This window comes from Agelaius tricolor, unplaced genomic scaffold (genome assembly GCF_023055355.1).
Source record: "Agelaius tricolor isolate 1412-34295 unplaced genomic scaffold, bAgeTri1.0.p SCAF_8, whole genome shotgun sequence".
Taxonomy (NCBI): Eukaryota; Metazoa; Chordata; class Aves; order Passeriformes; family Icteridae; genus Agelaius; species Agelaius tricolor.
Window position 1 is genome coordinate 36,575,527 of NW_027269268.1, and position 8,629 is coordinate 36,584,155.

Genomic DNA, 8,629 nt, shown 5'->3' on the forward strand with positions numbered 1-8,629 from the left:
TTACATTGTTACTGCCAGATGAAGAAATACTTAGAAGTCATTAGAGATAGTGAGAAAGTAACAGATTTTTTAGAGACTGTAACATAATTTTCCTGCTTCCTGGGTACACTTATTTCTAAGACTTCGTTTTCTAAACAAAATTTGTACTCAGATGGTGAAAATGCTTATGCAATGCCCATTGGAGGGGGGGTTTAGATTCAGTATTAGGGAGAGTTTCTTCACTGAAAGTGTTTCTGAGCACTGGAACAGGCTGCCCAGGGGAGTGATGGAGTCACAGTCCTCAGAGGTATCTAAAAGCTGTGTAGATGTGGCACTCAGGGACATGGTTTAGTGCTCAGTTAACAGCTGGTCTCAGTCTCAAAGATCTTTTCCTAAGTGGTTCTGTGTATTGCAATTCAGGATGAATCAGGACTGGTGAACTGAAAGAGACATAGAGGCTGGAAAAATCTCTTTAATCTTCTACCTACCATGTAAGTGAAATGGTTTGCAGGGAGAGAGGCTGTAGTTGTGGACATGTCAAAGCATCATACATAGCTGGAGACATATCAAGGAATCCCAAAGAGAAGACTTGTATGTTTGGGGCTGCAGAAAGGGAAACTGCCATAATAGGGGAAAAGGTGGGAAAAATAAAAATCTTTATTTTCAAACAATAAATGTATCATAAAACAGCATTCTTATTTTAGGTACTCTACCCATTGCACAGGCATAACATATATTTTACAGCTGCTTTATGACAGTAACCAACTCAGATTTTAAAAAGGAGGAAAGAATGAGTCACCCATGATATATGGAATTAAGCCTATATGAGCATTAAGACTAAGTGTCCTTCAGCTAGGAAAGATTCTACATCTGTCTAACACACAGAGGCATTTACAATTTTTCAGATCTTTAATCTGGAATTGTGCAGTGTGATTTAAATCAATTCAAAATGCCTGTGGTGTGTTACTTTTTGTGGAAGATGATATCCCAACTCCCACTTCTCAATCAAACTTTAAAAAGACAGAAAAATTACCACTTCAATCCCAAAACGGGCCAGAAGATTAAGACAGAAAGTCATAAAATCATGTCATCTGAAAGGAGGAAATTGCAAACACTGGTCAGTCATTCTGCACAGGCAACCAGGGCATCTGTTACAGGGAGTTTGTCATCAGTGCTCCTGCCCTTCAAACCTTCTTGGATACAAAGAGGGGAAAAGCAAAAAGAGGGAAGGAAGGAAGGAAGGAAGGAAGGAAGGAAGGAAGGAAGGAAGGAAGGAAGGAAGGAAGGAAGGAAGGAAGGAAGGAAGGAAGGAAGGAAGGAAGGAAGGAAGGAAGGAAGGAAGGAAGGAAGGAAGGAAGGAAGGAAGGAAGGTTTTTTTGCCTGCCTGTTTGTAACATAGAGTGTGTGTGGTGGTTTGTGGTCTTCTCTTGTAGTAGATAGGGGAAGGGTGTAAGCTTCCACATTTTGAAATCAAGACAAGGCATTCAAACCTTACTGGCTGTCCTTGTTGGCCTTTGATGAATAATTTCTAGCTCTGTTCTCTGGTTTTGGGAAAAGTAGGTAACACATACTCTATTTTATTTTCCTTCTTGGGGGACACCAGGAGTGGTTAATCTCTTTAAGTATCTGTTCCTGTAGAAGTACTATCCTGCACAAATATTTTTGCCCATGGCACTGGAAAATGCACAAAAATTTTCAGAGGAACATAGTCCAGAAAAGGAAGCAGGGCATGGCATTGTGCTCTTCAATGATAACCGAAGCAGTCTGGCCAATTAGGGAATGTTTCCATGTAACTTCTATGGGATCTCACTTTCATCAGTGAAAAATAGTACTTTTCATTTGAGTTTGGGTTATCCTGTTGCATGATCCTGCATATGGTGATGACTGCATAATTAAAAGGATAATACAGGACAGTTCACCCTGTGGCTGCCCTTGCCCTCACATACCTGCCCAGGACTTTGTTCAGCTTTGAGTCACATGCCTAAATCCCAGTTTAAGACATCAGAGCTGGTGCTGGCCACTAAGGAAAGCCAATAATGATGCTTCATTGCTTTGCTGCATCAGCTCCAAAATTCTGCTGCTATTTGGGAGGAAGATGGAGAAAAACCTCTATATGCAGCACAGAATACTGTATATGAAATATTCTAAGTACAAAATGCTACAAAACATCTGTTCTACCAAAAAAAAAAAAAAAAGGAGTACAAAAATTCTATATACAGCATTAAATATTGCATATAAATACAGAGAAACACTCTGCATAGATTATTATATAGAGGGTTCAGCCCTAAGCCACCAGGCAGTACAATTATCTGGAGCTAAAATTTAGCTGGTGTAATTTCATATAAGTCCCCTGAAACCTGTTCTTAGCATAACTGTGTGGTTCATGGCAACACAGCAGCTGAATTTTTTTCCTTTTAATATTTTTGAAAATCAGAAGCTGTCTCTAAATTCAGAGCATTTGTCACAAGGACCTAACTCCAGGAGCTGTCAGGTCATGTATGTCTAGCAAAATGTCTAGTGAAATGTTAGCTCTCCAACCTTGACACACACTGCAGCTGTAGCTTTAGAATAAGAATTTCCTGAACAGAATATGTTAACAATTGGCTTGGTCTCAGTTTAAAGTCAGTGTAACTCCATTAGTTCTCTGCTTCACATGTGACAAACCAGAGTAGCAGAGCAGTAGATGCTCTTTCACAAGGGACTGACAGACTGGTAAACCACTGTATGTACTCTATACCTGCCATTCAAGTGGAAATTGTATTTCCATTTAAAAGTCTATTACTTTATTAGAGTGCAATAAAAGTGTTTTCATTAGTTGTGATCCCTGGTCTCTGTCTTTCCCTTCTAATGTGTTTTCTTGGTGACATTTCTTCTTGTCAGGGAAAGGTCGTGACATTTCAAGGTGTTCACTTCCTGAAGCATGACTCCTTGAAGTAATGAGATACAGCTGACCTGTCAGTAAAAATCTGCCACAGTGAAAACAAGCCTGGCAAAAGCAGAGCTCAGAAGCATCAGCTCATGGTCACTCCTGATGGAGCTGATGGCTGCCCATGTTCTCTGTGTTATTACAAGACTGCCCAGAAAGGACAAAACCCCCAGGATTATGTGTCACTGAGTGCTGTTATTATTTGAACTTCTGTTTTCAAGCATCCCATTAATTTGCATGGTGACTCAAGCTCAGGCAAACTTCGTTTTGTTTAAATCTTAAATGATATTAACTTTAAATGCCAAAAATTGCTGTAAATCAATTTTGGTTCCTTAATGAGTATAAATAGATTTCAGATTGCATATGTTAGTTGGAAGTTACCTGACTGAAATTCTTAGGCCTTTTTATGGTGGTTGTTACTCAGAAGCACAACACTGAGGACTTCAATCTCAAAGGGAAGTCGCTTTAATGCTGGCATCTCCAGAATGTAAATCAACAGTAGATTTGGGCCTGACTGAAAAAGTTGGTGTTTTCTGCCCTAATTTTCTTATTGCAGAAAAGTTGTATGCAGTTTTCATTTTGATTTAAGAGTGCTTTGCATTCTCTTTTCACCTGGGAAGGACTACATTACATTATTCTACAAAAAACATGCTCAGCCCAGGGCGAGTCTGAAAATAACCTGTACATGACCTCTTTGTGCCAATGCACACAGAAATGATGAACTATCTTCTGGAGAGAGAAGTGTGGTCTAGCCCTTTAACCTCTATACAACCTCCTTTCTAGTAACATTTGTTACATAATCCTTTCTGATAATTTCATCATGTCTCCTCAAGAAAAGACACAATTTGACCTAGTATATATTTTTGCCTATTATGCAGTATTATGCATTTCAGCCTTCTTCCATTTTAGGGGCTGGGCTTTAGGCTGATAATTTTTATTTTCATAAGTTGATGTCAGTTTTCAGCCCATTTGAAGAATATTTCTGTATTTTTAAACATGAACTTCTTGAATTAATTTATTATTTTTTATTGGACTTCACAACTTTGTAATTTTATTGCAGTTGTTCTGTCATATTTGATTTCTGCAGCATTCTTTGATCATATTCACCAACAGAAATAAAGAATGTTTTTTTAAAAATCTCATGTCATCAGTAAAACTGGAGGTTTTTCATAGATGATGTGTATATTTGAAGAGTTCTTTAACTGGGAAGACAGCAATATGAAATCAGAATTAAAAGAATTTAGGAATGAAAATCTCATACGTACGGACCGATTTTCCCCTGAAGAATATGACAGTGTCATGCTCCTTCTTTAAGACAATTAAAACTACATTGTCCTAAATTTCTAAGGGTATTTAAAAAATCCTCCAAAACCAAAACCATGTCTTTCTCCTGGCATTAATCCATTTTAACCTATTATAGTATTTTAAATTATTAAGTCACAGTACATTTTATAGCCCTTGTGGGCTCACTTCCATTATAAGAATAAGAAATAATGATCCTACTCACTCCAGGGCTGTCATTTGAGATGGAAACTGCAGAGAGTTGGGTTTTATTTGCTGTTAGGGGGAGAGCTGCCACTCATAGCAGTAGTAATAACCTGTACTATTCATAATTTGCAAATGTTTCTTCTTGATAAGTAGCATTTTTACAAGGAAAGTCACCTTCAATTTTTCCTGGAAGTAACTGCGTGACCCATCATGTACTATGAGCAGCCAGATTTATGATGAGAGGGTTTTCAACAAAATCCGGAAGGAGTGGGCAAGGATGCTGAACTGATCATCAGTGATATATTTGATCAATCTGCACAGAAAACGATTCAATTTTTAAGATAATAAAGAATGCAGTGTGTCTAAAAGGTTTTAGTGTTTTGTGAGTTGCAGTTTATTACTGTAAAGCTGTTGAAAAGTTCACATGTTTGATCATGGTGCCTTGGATTAGACAGGTAAAACACCTTTCAAAACTCTCCTTATGACAGACTCCAAAAAATCTAAAACTAAGAAAAGATCAATTTCTTGAGTTTTGAGGGCAAAGACTCTACTGATGGGTTTTGGCATTCTTCTGCATTCAGTGGTTGGTACAATGAAAAAAAAAAAAAAGTTGTGGGCTCTGTACAGAAATAATATCCTGCACAGTAAGGTTCTTTGCTGATTAACCCACAGCAAGAGTGGCTTTGTGGTGCTGGGGTAAGAATGAAGGGATTGGTAGAATTGGGTTTTTGTTTATCATTATTTTGACATAACAATATCTATGAATTTTCTTCAGTTTTCTGCTCTATTAATAAATACAATTTCTAAGTAAATCTGGCATGAGCCAAGTGCTCTGGTCTTAGGAAGACAATGAGCAGATAAACAGGACAAACAACAGACCACAGGGATCCCATTGCTTCACAGTTTGGGCTGAGAATCTCTGAATGATCCAAACTGGAAGGCACTCAGGATTTTAGTCCATTCTTCCAAATTATTTCTTTATGGTCTTTTCCTTCAAACTTTCAAGCAAGTGCTTTCATGCTGCATCCATGCAAAGAAATTTCCTGCAGCTGGCATTAGTTGTACCTCACTAGGAAGCTGGGAGGGAGGAGACTTTTGGTGAAGTACTAGAGTTAAGACAGAGCACCAAATTTAGCCCAAGATTATGCAGGGTTTTTTTCTGAAGCCAGTGACAATACAAAACTTTTGGCAAAATATGACCTTTATAAACCAAATTTTCAGGATTTCTTCCTTTCTATTTGATTTATGTGCATATTGTGAAAAAATTACAGAAAAGCATTGTGAGGTCATGATATGAGTTTGTCTCTCATTACAAGAGAAATGATCCCATTGTAAAACCAACACATCTCACAGAAAGAACAAAATTTTGGAAAACAAAATTACATTTTCTAAGTGTCATTACTCATCTACCTTCACTCCTCTATTTTCTTGTTTAAGGTCTTTTAAGTTAATAAAACCTGTAGATTCTGAAAGCAATATTGAGGAGAGAAAAGTGAGATGAGAGTATCTTGAAGAGTAGCCTTTTTCAAAAAAATTCATGCAACCATACTTTTTTCACAGTAATTTTAATAGATAATTATTGCTTTCCTTTGAACAGAAATTTATTTTTTTTAATCATCAGGACTTCATAAAACAACAATCTCTTCTGTTTCCAGTTCTGTGTTTGTATAGAATAAATGGTGAATGCTGGTGGAAAATATGGAAAATGGTGTGAACTTGGTGGAGAAAGGTTTATCATCTGTGACCTGTCCCACTTCTAAAACAAACTCAAGTCCATAAAAATTACACATTTCTTCTGGGTATTCACAGGTAACCACCATTTTGGAAAGATTATCATGTTTTTCATGAATTTAGTTATTGTCATCAGATTTTCTTTAGTCATTAAAGGGTTCAGTCATCTCTGTTTTACACAAAGAATTTTTTATGCAAAATAATCTGTAACTCTTGAAGAGAGCCCTGAAAACACTTGCTGCAATCAGTCCCATCACTGTTCCCTAGTGGAGTCTCTCTTAGCACAGGGGCTGGGTTTTCTGTCCTCATTTCCAGTAGTTCAGGCAAGATCTAGTTCATTAGAGGGTCATTTATGTTTTACTTATTCATGAAGGAAGAGCTGAGGCATCATCTTAGATAAAATAAAAAAAGGAATTTTTTTAGAAAATACAGGGTCTATCATGCCCAATATGACTTGGGTTTTGTTGTTTGCTTTCTATTTGTAGGGAGACATCCCTAAAGACTGTTACTGAGTGATTATCTCTTTGTGTTAGGCCAACACTGTAATAAAAGCCCATTTACTGATGCTTATTCTTGAATTGAGACTCCAGTGACTTTTCTTTATGGATCTTTTTTCTATTCTGACACAAACTTTGCATTCATTATTAGCAATAAAATGAGAGAATACCTTGAAGAAGCACGGTATATGAGCAGCCATTAATTAATTTTGAGACTTGCCTACAGAAAATTTAATTCTCTAGAACATAAACAAGCAAGAACAAAATCCATGTGCACAACTTTCCCATTGCACAGAAGGATTAACAAGTTATTAATGGACCATCTCAAGTTGTGAGAAACATCCTCATGCTTGCACTCAGCAAGCCATTTCAAGCACTCCAGTAACTTTGGAATAGAAAGTGAAGAAAGTGCAGTATGGATAAAAGCACTCCTAGTGCTTGTGTTCAGATGTAGGAGGGATGATTTCTCATAATCGTGATTAAATTAAATTTGCAGAAGAAGCAGCATGCATTGACCTCGTCAGAGGCCGCGTGTGCGTGAATGCAGCGAGTGGATGCAGTGACGTACCTCCTGACCCTGCCTTTGCACACACAGACAAGATGATGTTTTCACATACTCAGCTCTTTGATTTCTTTTCCACTAGCCATAATTAACATTTATTCAAGCAACATTAGGAAGAACATAAATATTTCAAAGAAGTTAATTACAGCATCCAAAACATCCTCCAAGCTATTCGTTTAATGAGGATGTGTTTTGTTCCTGCAATAGTGTAACATTAATTTCATCAAGCTATTAAACAAAACAAAACCAGATACAATAGAGAAAGACATATTTTTTTTCTCCTGTTTACAAGAATGTTTACTTGAATTTCAGTGAGTTCCTTGAATAAAGATGACTGTCATAAACCATGCAAGCTTCCTATAAACTCAGATTCAAGCTTGGTGAACTTGCTCTGTCAAAATTTGCACCAATTTCAGTAGAAATATTATCTTGGTATAATGTATTGTCTGACCTTAGTGCAAATGTACATTTTTGTTAGAAGTTATATTCTTCTTTCTAGTATATTACAAGGAGGACTATAACTATGACCAAATCAGATTACCTTACCCACGTATCAGGAAATGCAAAACTGCCCTGATGCTCTTAGCAAAAAGGCATAATCAAAAATGAAATGGAGTTCATACTGGGTTGGAAGTACTGGAGGAGGGTAGCCTGTTAGGATTCAGACACTGTAACTCATGGCACAAACAGGATTGAATGTGTAATGGCTACTGCTTTTGCCCATTAGCAGGAGTCTGCTGAAAATAAAATTCACATTTCAGATGAAGGATTTTCAAGCAATACAAATCCAAGCAAGAGAGATTTTTTTTTTAAATGGTAAATGGAAGACCAGAAATTTTCTACCTGGAAATTTTTTCTCATAATCTTCAAAATCTGATAGGTTTCTGTGCAAGTGGGCTCAGCAAAATTTTCAGTTTGCAGTAGTAAAACAAACTGTGCAAAAATGCAGCTTCTGGGCTAATCAGAACCCTTTCACCTGAAACTAAAGTTTGAGTCAAGATGTATCTTTTTTTCAGTTCTTAAAACACTCTGAACCTTTCAACAGGTGCAGAATATTTACAGGTATCCAGTGCTCAAATCATGATAGACTGTAAATTATTTTATTTCACCATCTATTAAATATTTAACAAGACTGTAATAATTAAAATGCATAACAAATTAAATCTTTCCTTAGGTTAAAGCTTGGGACACTGATTCATGCAGTTGATCAAGATAGATTAGGGAGATACCTTTAATCACTGATGACTCCCCATTTATGATAATTTCTTCAAATAAATGTGTTCTGCTTTCATTAATGAAAAAACAGAACTAAATGCAATCCCTCAATTAAGACTGTTTAAAAAAACCCTCTTTTAATTAGGTAGATATAAATACGATCATACATACAAAATATAGGCTTCTTTAGTTTATATACTGGTTTGATAACTGGCTCTCCATTGACATGAG